General features: G+C 37.4%; 1 long non-coding RNA gene across 1 annotated transcript in view; it reads left to right on the top strand.

The window, feature by feature from the left end:
* LOC139046138 (uncharacterized) overlaps positions 1–10,556 on the top strand; it is a 42,012-nt gene extending 31,456 nt beyond the window's left edge. The window contains exon 3 of the long non-coding RNA XR_011505732.1: positions 9,075–10,556. This is a non-coding gene — a long non-coding RNA (uncharacterized lncRNA). The remainder of the gene's footprint in view (positions 1–9,074) is intronic.
* Positions 10,557–12,371: the final 1,815 nt, after the last annotated feature.

Raw genomic sequence — 12,371 nt, 5'->3', positions numbered from 1 at the left:
ATTTCCACATATTTGTGAATTTCCCTAATGTCCTTTTTTTTTTATTGTGGTAACATTGGTTTATAACATTATGTAAATTTCAGGTGTGCATCATTATATTTTGATTCCCGTGTAGATTACATCGTGTTCTCCACCCAAAGACTAATTACAATCCATTACCACACACATGTGCCTAATCACTCCTGTCCCCTCCTCCCTCCCCTCTTCCCGTCTAGTAACCACCAATCCAATCTCTGTCTCTATGTGATTATTTGTTGTTGTTTTTACCTTCTATGTATGAGTGAGATTATATGGTATTTGACTTTCTTCCTCTGACTTGTTTCACTTAGCATAATACCCTCCCTAATGTCCTTCTGTTATTGATTTCTAATTTCATTTCATTGTAGCTGGAGAACACATTTTGTATGATATGTATCCTTATACGTATGTTAAAACTTGTTTTATGGCCTATCCTGGAGAATGTTTCATGTGCACTTCGTAAGAATGTATATCATTCTGTTGTTGGGTAGAGAGTTCAATAGATTTCTGTTAGGTTTATTTAGTTTGTACTGTTGTTCAATTGTTCTATTTCCTTGTTGATCTTTTCTCTAGTGGTTCTATCCATTATTGAAGGTGAAATTTTGAAGTCTCCAACTATTTTTGTTGAATTGTATATTTCTTCCTTTAATTATGTTGGTTTTGACTACATTTATTTTGGGATTTTTTTTGTTAGTTGAATATATTTATAATTGTTATGTTTTCTTGATGGATTGACCATTTTATCATTATAAAATGTCTTTAGTAACATTTTTGTCTTAAAGTTAATTTTGTCTGATATAAGTATAGCCACTCTAGCTTCTTTTGGTTACTGTTTGCTGGTATGTCTTTTATTGTCCTTCTATTTTTCACCTATTTGTGTCTTTGAATCTAAAATGTATCTCTTGTAGACAGCACATAGTTGAATCATACATATATTTTTAATCTGTCTGTGAATCTCTGCCTTTTGATTGGAGTGTTTAATCCTCTTACATTTAGTGTAATTACTGTTAATCTAGGCTTTATGTCTGCAAGTTTGATATTTATATCTCTATATTGTTTGTCCTTTTTGTTTCTCTATTCCCCTATTGTTGTTTTGCTTTGTGCTAATTAGATATTTCCTAGGATACCAATTGAACTCCCTAAGGCTGCTGGTTCCCACAGCTACTGTGTTTGCTAGACTGTTGGTTTTCAAAGCTATTGCAGAGCTGAGTAGAGGGTGATGGGAATAGGCTAAGTTAGAGCACCACAAACCTCATTGTCCTTAATAGACTCAGATGTTTTCCTTGAATAAAGACTTGGATCATTTTATGTCATTTGTTAATTTTCAGAGTTCTGAATAAGTTGGTTTTCACAATTTTTGCTAGTGTTCCATTACTTTTTAGTGGATTTTTGGATATTCTTTTCCTACCATTCCAGAAGTGCATTAAGAGATTTCTTGAAGTCCATTATCCTTTCTCTTGACTATATTTATTCTCCGTGTACTATTTTTTGTTTTTTGAAAAATAAATGTCTTCTCTTATTTCCTGGACACAATAGCCAGGATATTTTATCTCTCTGAGGATATTATTAAAAGTTAAAATATTTTTTTCACCTTGTATAATCTCCATTTTCTCTAATTTACTTTAGCTTCCTCATTTTGTCCTCTCCTTGATGTTAGAACTCGTTTTAGACAACAATGGCAAGTGTAGTAGCAACCATTTATTGAAAATTTACTATGTGCTGGACACTCTTATAGTACATTATACATATTAACTTATTTAATCCTCACATTAACTATTGGAGATGAGTACTATCATTTCCCCAGTTTTACAGCTGAGGAAGCTGAGACATAAAGAAGGTAAATAACTTGCTTAAAGTTACGTATCATAAAATTGCAGAGTTGGAATTCAGGTCCAGTCTAACATTCACATTCCCTTTTCAGATATCAGTTCATCCTTGGGTCATCCACTCATGTGTTCTACTGGGGCTCTAAACATTTTGAGTATATGGATAAACCTTATTGACTATGGGACTGTCAATCTGGGTAAACTGGGTGTTTCTTGGCTTTTCTTATTACTACTTTAGAATGTAGGTTTTCTTGTCTATTAATCAATTATCACTATTCCATCAGCTTTCCATCCTCCAAATTTTTTTTCCTTTTTGTATTTGTAAGTTTATGCTTTAGGGAGGAAAAAAGTTTATTATCATTTTAGAAGGGTTTTGGGAAGAACCAGAATTAAATGCATGTTTTCAACACCTTGTCCTTTTAATCATTGGGGGTCTAGCTCTTCTGTATATCTGCTGACTTATCATGAAGAATAGATTTTTCCTCTTGAGCTCAATAATTTTGTTTTGTATGTGTATCCTCAGTGGGACTTTATTCATGGTATTTCTATGTGGTTTGGGCTGACTCTTTATCTAGATAACTTTCTCATTTTCTCCTGTAGGTGCTCCAGGAGGACTTTTTACGTTAATTTCTTGCCTTAGGAATACAGGACCACGCAAGGAGAGTGTAAGATAAAACCCAAACTCATGGGAAGACAGGCTTCTGGTTAAGAATTTTCTGGGGAGGCTTCTCTTTACTCCACATGTAGAAATTCACCAACCTCCTTGTTACCGCCCTGTGCAAGGGAGCATATAGAACACCATTTCATTGAAAGTGCTGCTCTGTGAAGGTTTAAGGGTGAGGGTCTTGTTTCTAACTCTCTGCTTTACATAGGTCCCAGGTCTTACGTCCTATCTGTGTAGCTGTTAAATCAAAGCCCCTGGACTAACTGAGACCAAAATAACCCCTTCCCCAATCACCACACCAAGACAACAGGGCCCTTTCTCACTGAGTTTCCTTCTACGTTCATTTTTGATCTCTGGGGATTTCCCTTACTTTCTTTTGAGTTCAGACATTTATTTAAAAGGATGCCTCTGATATTTTAACTACAATATCTATGTTTTATAACATGAGATTTTCATGTTATCTGATCTGACATTGCTGCCTCAAGTCCTATAATTAACTTTTCTTGTTGAGTTATTTCATGTATACTCGATGGATATTATCCTTACATTGAAAGCGTGTGTAATTTTTTATGACATCGCTAAGTCAAAGAATGTATTTCCCCCAGCTTTATTGAGATATAATTGACATATAGCATTGTGCAAGTTTAAGGCATACAATGTGATGATAATACACATATAGTGCAAAATGATTACCACCATAGTGTTAACTAACACCCATATCACGCTGCCTAATTGCTATTTCTTTTTTGGGGTGAGAACATTTAAGATCTACTCTCTTAGCAACTTTCATGTGAATAGTACAGTATTATTAACTACAATTACCATGCTGTACATTGGATCCTCAGAACTTATTCATTTTATAACTGGAAGTTTGTACCATTTGACCAACATCTCCCTATTTTCCTTACCCCCCACCCTCTGGTAACTACCACTCTAGTCTCTGTTTCTATGATTTTGGCTTTTTTAGATTTCATGTATAAGTGATATCATATAATATTTGCCTTTCTCTGTGTGACTTATCTTACTTAGCATAATGCCCTCAAGGTCCATCCATGTTATCTTATTTATAGTAGTTAAATCCCAAACTCTGGAGTCAGATTACTTGAGTTCAAATCCTGGCTTGACCACCTGCTAGCTTTGCCACCATGGCAAGTTATTTAACCTCCTTGAGCCTCTGTTGGCCTATCTGCAAAATGGTGTAGTAATGGTACATAGGTTATAAGGTCACAGAGACATTTAAATGGAGTAAAAAGTTGTTGGAATGGTGTATGGCACATAGTGAGCCCTGATCAAATGTTTACCAATGTCATTATCATTTGTCGAGGATACAAAAGCACGTCTAGAATCAAAAACTTATAGAGCACTGGAGTTGTGAGTGCCTGTGTTAGTTTCCTAGGGCTGCTGTAATTACCACAAACTCAGTGGTTGAAAATAGCAGAAATTTATTCTCTCACAGTTCTGGAGGCCAGAAGTCTGAGATGAGTTTCAACAGGACAAAGTCAAGTTGTCAGCAGGGTGCACTCCCTCCAGAGGCTCTAGGGGAGAATCAGCTCCTTGCCTCTTCCAGCTTTCGGTGGCTGCCAGCATTCACTGGCTGTGGCTGCATCGCTTTTATCTCTGCCTCCATGGTTACGTTGCCTTCTCTTCTTCTGCATGGAGTCAAAACTGTCTCCTCTGTCTCCCTTTTATAAGGAGACCTGCGATTGCATTTAGGACCCACCTGGAAAACCTAGCATACTCTTACCATCTCAAGATCCTTAACTTAATCATATCTTCAGACTTCTTTTTTGCCATATAAAGTAACATTGACGGATTCCAGGATTAGGACGTGAATATCTTTTGGAGTCAATTATTCAGCCTACTACAGCAATCTTTGTGAACATCAAACTAATATCTTCTCTGCTCTCGGAACACTCTCTACAATATCTCAGGCAAGTGTCCTCCACCCTCCTCTTGACTAAAGTCAGTGTTAGGAAACTAATATCATTGGCCATCAGGTTGCACTATAATAACCTTTAACCCTCTCTATTCTCAAGAATCTATGGTTTTGAAATTATTGTTTTGAAGCTCCTTTTGCAGTCTGGTTTATGTTTGCTTACATTCCATTTGTACAATCTATGCAAAAAAAGAATGTGCTAAGCCCAGGTGAATTTATCCCAATCCATACCTGAATGGTTATTGTGGGTTTACAGTGACCTATCACATTTAAAATAAAGTGCATTTATCAAAATTCTTATGTTTGCTAGTGTTAAAAAATAACTGAGAGACTTAAGCAATGATAGGAATTTATGGGCTCACATAACAGAGAAGTCCTGGAATAGGTATGGCTTCAGCAGGATCCGGTCACTTCAGTGGTGACTTGGTTGCTCAGGACTTGATCTCTCCATGTCTTAATTCTGATTCAGATTGATTTTTATTCAGGAAGCCAACGTTAAGATAGGAATATGATCACCAGCAACCTGGGCAACTTTGCTATCTCCTTAGACCTCAGTGGAAACGGCTGCACTTTTTCAATAATTTCCAGAATTTGCATTCACTGGGCTGGCCAAGTCAGAAGCCCGACCCTGGATCAAGGTAGCCCCACTGAAACTGCATGGACATACAGTAAACAGCGATGGTTCTTCTGTAAAATATTAAAAAGTCACTATCAGAAAAAGGGAAATATCTGTTGGTCAGCCCACAGAAACAGATGTAATATGCAAAACATTGCATATGTTATATGTGATCATAGTTTCAGCTCTAAGTTTTGCCTGAGGCTCGTGGAATCAATCCCGTTCCTCTATAGGCGTGTGTTGGGCTCTGTGTACATTTGTGTTTGTTTATATCTTAGATAAAATTTTCCAGATGGGAAAAATCCATCGGTGCTGCCTAACCACTAAGCTGGCCTCGTGGAAGTGATCAGAGGATGTGGGTAAATTCATCTTTGAACAAATGAATTAAATATGCACAGTAAATGGTTTAACGCACAGCAGGAAAGTGCCGCCTAATCTTTGGGGAAGAAAGCAAAGCCAGCGGAGCAGGAAGCCTCCTGCAGTCGCTCCTACAGTCGGGTCTGAGACGTGGCAATAGCCAGGAGGCTAGCAGAGTGCTTTGTAGCACAGCACTTGTCTGAGTGTGCAATATGTTACCTACAGCTGGGTCTGGCATAATCATCCCTGACTAATGGGAGGCGAGAGGAGGGGGTTCAAGCGCTGAATAAATAAATTACTTAATTACATATTATCAGAGAGAAGAACAGATGGTCAGCTTAGCCCATCTCTTAATGCCTTCAACTCTGGAATTGAGAGTAGATCCTCAGAGACTGGAGCACGTTGGGCTCTTGATTCTGTTTATCTGCTGGTCCTACCAGAGGCTCATGGTCTTCAGGAGTAAACAGGCCTCATTTCCCCAAGGCTGAAAGGCACTGGGTGCTCCAGTGCCCACTCTAAGCTGAAGCTGGATAGGCCTAAGCTGGTCGGCATTTTCTGCTTTGTTAATTTTGGCACCAGATGGAGGTGGAAATGGATTTCATTTCCTGTAAAATGGTTGAAAAGCGATTTTCAATTGAGGATCTAATCAAATGTGAAAGGGGTAGTTAAGCATTTACTTAATGTGCTCAGGAGCATTTCCTATCACTCCAGACCGTATGCTTGTTTCCTCAGCTGTGGTTGTCCCCGTGGCAATCCACTTCTTTTTCTGAGTCCTGGTTGCCCTGGTGTTAAAGTGTAGCTGGGGTTGTATTCTGGAAGCATCATGTTTGTTTTCAAATGCTTCATTTTGGCATGGTAGGGGCTGCAGAGCAGTGGTTCTCAAATGCTGGTCTGGGGGTGGTTGCCAGGTTGGCTGCATCAGAATCACCTGGGTTGCTTATTAAAGTTACATGTTCTTTAGCTCCAAGCATAGAGATTTCTGATTCATTGGGTCTACGGTAGGATCTGGGAATCCATGTTTCTACAAAGCTCTACAAATGATTATGAAACAAGTTTGGAGATCACTGTGTGTCAGTCAGGGAGCAGGAAACAGTAAACTCAAAAGGGTTATTAAAGAGATTTTAATAATGGCTTGTTTACAAGGTACGGGCAAGTTTAAGGGAAACTATGAAGGGAAAGTGAGGCACCTCCAGCTAGCAATAGTGGGAAACAGGTGGAAGAGGGGTGTTTATCAGAACCTGGCAAGACTGGTAGGTGTAAGAAAGGACCCTTTTGGAAAGGATAGTAATTATCAACCCATAGTCTGGCAGGGAGGAAAACTTCTCTCTCCCTTTGCCCTTTCATCTCTTTCTAGTACTTTCCATTGGCCAAACCCAAAGGGTCAGGAAGTCCAGGTGATGTGGTCTATATAGATCAGACTCCTGAGACACAAAACAGGATGAAGAAGGCTGGAGAGTGGACCTGGAGGGGCAGATGGAGACTATCGAGCACACATTGGTAGAGATAACATTTGTTACACATTTGTGTGCCAGTTTGTGGATAGCAAATATGCAGATTTGTTTTGTTCTTAGGGATATGCTTTTTTTCTCCATGTAAAATCGTCTCTATAATTCCATCATAGGGACTGGAAACTCTTAAAGAGCAAGGGTGACGTCTTTAGAATTATCTTCTTGTGTCCTACTCATGGTTCAGCTAGTACATATTCTATCTCTGGAAAGGGCTGCAAGGAGAATATTTTGGGAGATCATAATTGTCTGCCTGGTTGTCAACCTTAAATTTAGCAGTATATCTGTCGGATACTCTATTTTCTCTTATTAAGTAATTATGGATCTACCATTCTATATTCTATGAATTTATTTATACTTTCCAAGAAGCTATTTATATTTGTAACCAATATAGTCATCATGCTGACTATTCTAAACGTATCTCCTTAAAGAAACCACATTGCTATACCTCGTGAGAAACTGCATTCAGCTGTATTTCATTGTTTTGGTTTTATGTTATGCAGTACTTTCAAAGTATTTAAAGCAAACTTTTAATGGTCATTTGTAATTATAAGTCCACATCAGAAAGATTGGATTAATTTTGATTTTAGTATGTTGGCTGTGAAGATTTGAGCATGTCCTAAAACATAGCATTAAAAGAAACTTTATAGAAATTGTCTATGGAATTCCTGGAGACTTATCTGTAGCGTCTATATTAAGACTCCAGCTCTCTCCCCCAGTGAAGAAGTTATTGGCATCTAGAGACCCCCTTCATGGCGGAAACTAACAGCTCAAAGACGAAGTCCGCCATTATGGCTATTCATCAGGCCCCCTGTGCTTGGCAAAGAGGACAGTCACTGCTCTCACACCAAGGGATATGGACACTGACTGTGAGCATCTTTTAGCATCTACTGCGTCCTAGGCACTTTACATGCAACTCAGGTCTTCCAGTTGCTAAAGCAGAAACCTTGGAGTAAACTTTCATCCATTTCTTTTGCACTCCACATGAGTCTATCAGCAACTCCTGCAGTCCCTGTTTTCAAAATATATCCAGAATCTGGCCTCTTCTCACCACCTGCACCGTAGTGCTCTGATTCAAGTCACTATGATCTCTCCCCTGGATTAGTGTAGTCACCTCCCCACTGCTCTGTCTGCTTCTCTCCCTTCTCCCTTTCATTTTTTTGTACAGAGCAAGCAGAGAAAGCCTTATAAAATGTCAAATCATATAGCTCCTCTGTTCAAAATCCTCCAATAGCTCCCGTCTCATTTGGAGTAAAAGTCAAAGCCATTACCAAAACTTTAAGGCTGAATGTTAACTTTTCCTTTGCTCTCTGTCTGAGCTCATCTCCTTTCATTCTCCTCTTTTCATTATATTCCAGCTACAGCATCCTTCTGTTTCCCAGCCTTTGCATATGCTATTCCTTCTGCCTAGAATGCTCTTCCTCCCGTTATCTGCCTGGCCTACTCTCTCATTTCATTCAAGTCTCTTCAAATATGGCCCTAGAAAAGATGCCTTTCCTGACCACCATATAAATGTGCTGCCCACCATCACACTCTTTTCACAGCATCTTGTTATTTTTCCTCGTAGTACATACCACCATCTGACATCTACCTGTGTGTCTCTTCCCCACAGCATAAAAACTTCTTGAAAGCTGAGACTGTTGAGTTCACTGCTGTATCTCTGGAACCTGTTTTAGTACATGGCACATAGTTGGTGCTCATCAAATATTGGTTAAATGAATGGATGGATTAATGAGTAAATGAGTAAATAATTTAAGGAGTATATTGTCTATCATTAGCAAAAATAACTCAGGAATTTTTCATTTTAAGTAATATTTTATTGAGTACTTATCTGACACTTTGCTAAGCATTTTATCAGCCTTATTACCAATGAGGGATGTTTTGGTTCACAGCCAAAGAGGGAGCTATACATATCACACACACACACACACACACATATAAAATAAATATACAGTACACATATATGACTGTGTATGTGCATATATGTATGAATGTATGTGTGTGTAAGAATGTGAGTGTGTATAAGAATGAATGTGTGTGTGTGTTTGCATATATGTGTGCATGAGTGTGTTTGTGTATAAAATTTTTTCGCCAGGAAGTAGGTGGCTTCCTCCTCAATGTCTCACTGGAAAATCTCCATCTTCTGCCCTAGGAGAGGGTGCCAGAGGCAGAACATGGAAGAAGCAGACAACGGGGACCTGTACAATGATGAAGAGACCTGACCGTGAAATGTGGGGAAATTTATTAAAGGATTGACCAGTATTTCTCCTGGTCTCTACGAAGCCTTTGCGTTACTAACAACCAACGGAAAATGGTATAACAAAGATAACGATCTAAGTAGGAGTTCTGTTCTCTATTCCTACCTTGGAAAGCAGTAGCCTAATAAATCTGAGTGGTCAACATTTATGGTACCCCTCTCTCTCTTCCAGGACCCTTTGAAATATATATTTTTTGAATTCAGTTTTCCCTGAAAAGTCTGCATCCAATTTGAATGAAATTGAATATGTTTCAGGGCGCAAGCAGCATGTCTTCCATCTGAAGCAAAATGGAGATGAATTTCAATGAGATGTTCCCATTATAATCTGTCTCCACCTGTAGTTTTCATCAAAAATTGCTAGGAAGTGTGATATAATGTATGATCGGGATTTGCCCACTGGCAGCAGTGTCCCATTATCTTAGTAAAAAAGCACAAAATAATTAGTCTGATGCATATAGATAGCAGCTTCTTACAGCAAGTGACTTTAATTGTGGTGAGTAATATACATGGAGTTTGAAGCATTATATATTTCCCTCCCAAGAAGACACCAATTACTAATTCAGTTGACAAAGTAACAATGTTTCAGAAGATTTAGTGCAAACTGAACATCGTAGTCAATAGCCAGTGTAAAATGTCCATTTTATGGCCTTATTTTTGGCTGAGCTTAATTTATGGTAATTTGGTGGTTGCATATAGCCTGCAAGTATGCTGTTGGCTGGAGAGTTAGTACTTGGGCCTTGCATAAATCAGGGCTGAATGTGTTGGCTTCATCTAATGCTCTTCTTTCTCCTACAGTTGGAATCCTTCTCATCTTGTCAGTTCCCTTGCCTCCTTCCTGCCTGCAAATTTGTGGGTCTCTGAGAGCTCAGTATGTAGGAGATCACTTCTTCATAGAGTGGTGTCTTCCAAAAGCCATGTGAAGTGTTTCTGGGCTTCAGAGGGAGGGAATTCAGCAAATCTTTTTGTGGGATTTAAAGTGCTTTAAAAAGAAATATGATTCTCTCTCTGCATCCTCGCATTTGCCCCTAAACTCTGTGCTAACATAAAAGATGAGGTTTAAAAGTATATAATATGAGCTATTTCTTTTCAGGACAGGTTTGCATTAGTTTTTTTTTATTAATTTGAAACATAGGTAACGTAGTAACCCAGGTAATCTATGTGGAGACCTAAATAATGTGAATCAACTATCTATACTGTAGGATTTAGTTTAGGTGATTAGTCTTTAAAGAAATACATTGGATGTTTCAGAACCGATGAGTTAACTTCCTATCTTCTACCGTTCCTTATACTTATTTATAAAGATCTTTTAATTTTTAGTTGTGATTAATCATTTTCTGAAGTGATTAAAATTTTTAAATAAATAAATGTCACACATCTAATTGTGGACAACTTTATTCTATATGTTGTCGGAAACTATGTTTTAAATTTAGGTTCTCCTCTTGAACCCCCAAAATCAAAATACAAATATTGGCATCTATTTCTAAATTGGCTAACAATATTCTTCTAATTCGGTTACATGACTCTCTTCCTTTACTTATCTTATAATCGTAATAGCTGACATATGAATATAAAGTATACAGAATTTTTTATTTTGTATTTTTTAAATTTTTTTATTAAGGTTATGAAAGTTAACATCCTTGTGAAATTACAGTTGTACATCATTATTAGTCATGTTGTAGGTACACCACTTCACCCCTAGTGCCCTCCCCCCAACCCCCTTTCCCTTGGCAACCACCGATCAGTTCTCTTTGTCCATATGTTAACTACCACCTATAAGTGGAGTCATACAGAGTTCGTCTTTCTCTGTCTGGCTTATTTCACTCAACATAATACTCTCAAGGTCTATCCATGTTGTTGTGAATGGGACGACTTTGTCTTTTTTATGGCTGAGTAGTATTGTAAAGTATACAGAACTTTTATGTGCGTTATCACTTTTACTTCACGTATCAACCCCATGTTGATGCATTGTTATCCACAATTTAAATGAAGAAACAAGCAAATTTAAGATGGTATTTAAAATTATAATATTTTTCTAATTATAAAATAGCAAATGTTACTGTAGGAAGTCTGAAAAGTGTCAAAAGTACTCAGATATTGATAATAGGACTGACCAAACAAAAAATATAGAGAAAAGACACAAATTACCAATATCACAAATAAAATAAGTGGATATCACTAGAGATCCTGCCGACATTGAAAGGATAATAAGGAAATCCTACAAACAACTCTGTGCACATGAATTCAACACTCAACAATAGGTAAAATGTACTAATTCCTTAAACATACAAATTACCAAACTCACTAAAGATGAAATAGTTAACTGCAATAGTCTTGTTACTATTAAAAAACTGAAAACATCATTTAAAATCTTCTGTAAGAGAAATCTGCAGGTCCTGGTGGTTTCATTGGTGAATTCTAGCAAACATTTAAAGAAGAATTAAAGGAAATTTTATACAATTTCTTCCAGAGAATAGGAGAGGAGGGAATACTTCCCAACTCATTTTATGAAGTCAGCATTGTCCTGATATAAAAACCAGAGAAAGACATTACAAGAGAAGAAAACTACAATATACCTCATGAATATCAATGTGAAAATTCTCCATGAAATGTTAGCAAATTCAATCCAGTAATGTATAAAAAGAATACTACAATATGACCAAGAATTTGTTATCCTGGGAATGTAAAACTAGTTTAATATCTAAAAATCAATCAAGGTAACCTACTGAATTAACACTTTAAAGAAGGAAAACCATGCGATCTTATGAATTGATGCAAAAAAAGCTTTTGCTAAAATTCAGCATCTATTTCTTATAATAACTCCACAAAAACTAGGAATAGAACAGCATTTCCTTAACCTAATAAAGGGTATCTGTAAAAGAGTCATAGCTGAAATCTTTTAATGGTGAAAGACTGAATGCTTTCCCCATAAAGATCAGTAACAAGGAAAGGATATCCTACCTCAGCACTCCAACTCAACATTCTACTAGAAGGCCTAGGTGGTACAAGAGGCGATAAAAAGAAATAAAAGGCGTATGCACTGAAAAAGAAGACATAAAATTGTCCTATTTGAAGACAACATGATTTTTCACACAGAAAATCCGAGGAGTTTACAAACAACAACTCAAACCAAACTAAAACCAAATAAAAAACTCCTACAACTAATAGATGAGTTTTGCAAGGTCACAGGATACT

This window comes from Equus asinus, chromosome 9 (assembly GCF_041296235.1).
Source record: "Equus asinus isolate D_3611 breed Donkey chromosome 9, EquAss-T2T_v2, whole genome shotgun sequence".
Taxonomy (NCBI): Eukaryota; Metazoa; Chordata; class Mammalia; order Perissodactyla; family Equidae; genus Equus; species Equus asinus.
This window is presented reverse-complemented; position numbering and strand designations above follow the sequence as displayed.